This window comes from Seriola dumerili, unplaced genomic scaffold, assembly GCF_002260705.1.
Source record: "Seriola dumerili isolate Sdu_G_001 unplaced genomic scaffold, Sdu_1.0 BDQW01000120.1, whole genome shotgun sequence".
Classification (NCBI taxonomy): Eukaryota; Metazoa; Chordata; class Actinopteri; order Carangiformes; family Carangidae; genus Seriola; species Seriola dumerili.
Window position 1 is genome coordinate 410,532 of NW_019174375.1, and position 4,776 is coordinate 415,307.

The 4,776-nt window shown below is 36.9% G+C and overlaps 1 protein-coding gene across 2 annotated transcripts in view; it reads right to left on the minus strand.

The window, feature by feature from the left end:
- Positions 1 to 4,625: 4,625 nt before the first annotated feature.
- eml4 (echinoderm microtubule associated protein like 4) overlaps positions 4,626 to 4,776 on the minus strand; it is a 23,658-nt gene continuing 23,507 nt past the window's right edge. For both annotated transcript variants that reach the window (XM_022748155.1, XM_022748154.1), the window contains one exon: positions 4,626 to 4,776. This exon is cut by the window's right edge and continues 2,188 nt beyond it. The gene's annotated coding sequence lies outside the window, so the exon portion shown is untranslated.

The window sequence follows — 4,776 nt, forward strand, 5'->3', positions numbered from 1 at the left end:
TCATAGTATAGTAAGGCATAAAACGTCATAGTATAGTAAGGCATAAAACGTCATAGTATAGTAAGGCATAAAACGTCATAGTATAGTAAGGCATAAAACGTCATAGTATAGTAAGGCATAAAACGTCATAGTATAGTAAGGCATAAAACGTCATAGTATAGTAAGGCATACGAAGTCGCAAAAATGACATAGCATCGTAAGGCATAAAAACGTCATAGAATAGTTAGGCATAAAAAGTCATAAAAACGACATAGTATAGTAAGGCATACAAAGTCGCAAAAATGACATAGCATCGTAAGGCATAAAAACGTCATAGTAGAGTAAGGCATAACAACGACATAAGTATAGTAAGGCGTAAAATGTCATAAAAATGACATAGTATAGTATGGCATAAAATGTGAAAAAAACATTATAGTATAGTAAGGCATGAAAGGCTTAAAAACGATATAGTATAGTAAGGCATGAAAAGTCACATAAATGACATAGCATAGTAAGGCATAAAAACGTTATAGTATAGTAAGGCATAAAAAGTCATAAAAATGACATAGTATAGTATGGCATAAAATGTGAAAAAAACATTATAGTATAGTAAGGCATGAAAGGCTTAAAAACGATATAGTATAGTAAGGCATGAAAAGTCACATAAATGACATAGCATAGTAAGGCATAAAAACGTTATAGTATAGTAAGGCATAAAAAGTCATAAAAATGACATAGTATAGTATGGCATAAAATGTGAAAAAAACATTATAGTATAGTAAGGCATGAAAGGCTTAAAAACGATATAGTATAGTAAGGCATGAAAAGTCACATAAATGACATAGCATAGTAAGGCATAAAAACGTTATAGTATAGTAAGGCATAAAAAGTCATAAAAACAACATAGTATACTAAGGCATCAAAATGTCAGTATAGTAAGGCAAAAAGATTGATAAAACGACATAGTACAGTAAGGCATAAAAAGGCATAAGAACGTCATAGTTTAGTAAGGCATAAAAACGACATAGTATAGTAAGGCATAAAAACGACAGTACAGAAAAGCATAAAATGTCATAAAAACAACATAGTATAGTAAGACATAAAAAGTCATAAAAATCGTCATAGTATAGTAAGGCATAAAAACGACATAGTCAGAAACGTCAAAAACGTCATACTATATTAAGACGTAAAAACTTCAAAAAAGATAATAGTATAGTAAGGCATATAAATATCAAAAAACGTCATAGTATAATAACGCATAAAAACGTCAAAAAACGTCATAGTATATTAAGGCGTAAAAACGTCAAAAAGCGTAATAGTATAGTAAGGCATATAAATATCAAAAAAATTTAATATTATAGTAAGGCATAAAAATGTCAAAAAACGTCATATATAGTAAGGCATAAAAATGTAAAAAAAAACGTAATAGTATAGTAAGGCGTAAAAATGTAAAAAATAATGTAATAGTATAGTAAGGCATAAAAACTTCATAGAATAGTAAGGCCTAAGAATGTCAAAACATTTTATAATGTAGTAAGGCATAAAAACTCACAGAACAGTAAGGTATAAAAATGTCAAAAAACGTCAGTTTAGTAAGCCATAAAAACATCAGAAAAACTCATGGTATAGTAAGGCATAAAAACGTCAAAAAACGTAATAGTATAGTAAGGCATAAAAACGTCAAAAAACGTCATAGTGTAGTAAGTCGTAAAAATGTCAAAAAAAGTCATAGCATAACAAGGCATAAAAACGACAAAAAACGTAATATTATAATAAGCCATAGAAATGTGAAAGTTACACTGAGATATTAAAACGTTAAAAACTGTAATAGGTGTAAGGCATAACAAGTCATAGTGTAAGACATAAAACGTCATAGCACAGTAGGGCATAAAAATGTCTAAAAACATTATAGTATTATAAGGCATATAAACCTCAACGAACATTATAGTATATTAGGGTATGAAAACGTCAAAAAACGTCATAGTAAGATTCAGATTAAGATTGTTTATTAGCCACACCACCAAGGCCGGTGGAATTTTTCTTCAGTACAGTGTGTTATACTCTGCAGCACAGATACATATATAGACATTAACAGACATTTGCATGTATGATCAGACAGACAGCAAACAATTAGGGTAAAGCATGTAAGGCATAAAAATATCAAAAACTGTAATAGTATAGCAAGTCATTAACAGCCCCTTAGAGACTGCTACCTTCAGATTATCTGACCATCGTATACAGTTGCTGTCCAGTCTTGACTCACTAGAATCAGCTTACTGTCAAAGCTGATGTCAATACATGACTCAGCTAAACACCACACAAATTTGGGACTGATCAAAGTTTAGACAAACAACAGGGCAACGTGATATGAGTTCAGATCAGTTTGTCTTTAGATCAGTTATCTGTCTGTTCACCTCTGTGTGTTTCAGCAGGAGATAAAAGTCCCACATTGTTCAGCTCGGCTCAGTTTTTTCTGTTTGTTCAGTCGCACTGACAGAAAACTAGAAACATGAAGGCTTACCTGCTGCTGCTGCTTCTGCTGCCTCTCTGCTCAGGTATACATTTTACACTTTAATCTGAAGGTAAACTCACACACTTAACTCTTTAATCTGAAGGTACGATAACACAGTAAAGTGTGTTTGTGTTGCAGGTGAACAGCATCACATTGAGTGTTATGGCGAGGATTTCTTCATGGTCAACAACCAGCTTCTGCATTGCACCGGCAAAGTCCAACAGGCCTGCTACACCAGAGGTGAGTCTTCTACCTGCTGCTTTTCCCCAGAAAATAAAATCACTTGAATCTCGGAGGTGTTTACACAGATGAAAAAGAAAAAAGAAAAATTCATCCTGGCAGGGCTTCCCTAAGAAACACTGAATATGAACAGAAACTTTGTTTATAACAAGTGAATTTTAACTACATCCTCACCTGTTCAGGGTCATGTACATCCTGTTATACTTTCAAATTAAAAGTTGAATCATTAAGAATATAATCTGAAAGTGACTATGAACATCAGGACATTAAATAAATCTTCACAGCTGGATTTGCAGCTGGATCTCTTTGAGAACATTCACTGTGAAGAGTGTTGAGGATCAGATGATGCGTTTCCTGTTTGCAGATAATGGAGAGAAAGGCTGCACTCGGATGGCTAACTGCGCTCGAGCTGGCTGGACCTGCTGCCAAACCAACCGCTGCAACGCCTGACCAATCGCAGACCGGGAAACAGTGACATCATCAAACTATATGATGTCAAATAAATCTGTGAGGGATATTTCCCATAATGCAGGGTGGTGTTTGTCTGAGCTCAGTGTGTCAACATGAATATTTGCAGTTTCTGGATTTTGAATGGAAGAGTGTCTCGCCTCTGTGGACTTTAATAAAAGCAGCATCCATCCTGAGTGTGTGAAATCATTTTAAAGCCACAGCGCTCCAATAGCTTCAGGTTGTGAATGACTGACAGAACAAAACACGGGAGTTCACAGTCAGAGCATCTGATCAGGTTTAGATGTAGAGATCAGACTTTAGTCTCTCAGGCTACATGTGGTCTGCCAACTTAGTGGTAAAGGTTGTCTGGGTTATGCAGCCTGAGAGGAATACCTGCAGACAGTACTCAGGGCTGAAAAACTGAACGCAATTCAACAGATTAAAAATTGCTCTTGCTTGCACCAAAAAGTCCAAGAGAGAGAGAAACAGCTCTAAACATTTCATATTCATCCCAGTGATCACAGCGCAGATAATATTACCATGTTTGTATGGAACAGAACACACCTGGTTACTCATTACTTAAGTAGACGAACTGCAGAGTCACAAAGCAAACAGCAGCCAGCAGTTTGATGAGATGATTGGCTGACAGGTGACTGACCTGCGTCAGTGAGTGAGTAATAAAATATTCATCAGAGTGTGAGGAATAAATTTAGTTTATTTCTGCTGTAAAGTTGGACATTTTAACATGGGAGTCTATTTGGATCAACTCACTGTTGGAGCCAGATTCTAGTGGTCGTTAGAGGGACTGCAGCTTTTGTCACTTCAGTGTTTGCTGTTTGTTTCAGACCTGGAGATGCACAACATTAACATTACAGGGTGTTCAGCGCACCTCCATTTCCATTTAAATAAACATTTTGTTACGCTTTGTTGGGGTTGAACGTGCCCCTGAACTGTCACTGTTGCCACAGTAACAGAAGCAGGAAGAAAGCAAAAGCCTGATCTGGCGTCAGTTTTCAAAACATTTATTTGCATTTTTTTGTTGAAATCTTCAGTACAGTCTGTCGTCTGACAGGAATGCATGAGAGAAGACATGATTGGCTCAAAACAGTCACATGAACATCGTCGTCATCATCATCATGAGTATCAATGTCGTTACTGAACGCTGAAAAATAAACTTTTAATCCAGAAACTCCCCAAGATCCCACCCCCTAACCCCTCCCCCACACCAATGACCCTGCCCCCACCTCACAACCCCCCCGCATCCTACGATCTGTCCACACACCCCCCTGGCCCCGCCCCTACCTGAACGTGCAGGTGAATCCCTGAACTCTGTACAAGCCCTTCAGAGACGAGTGTAGAAAAGATGAAGATAAACCGACAGTATTAAAAAGACAAAAACATGAACAAACCCCCCCCCCAATTCCCCTCCGTCCCCCCACATGATAACCCAGCCCCCCTGGAGTGACATCATCATCCCAACATTCAGAAAACATTTGAGCAGAAATGGTCCAGAAGACACAAAAACAATCATCATCAGCAGTCATTCAGTGAGTCACTGAAAACCAGCCAATCAGAGGAGAGGAGCTTTGCATTTC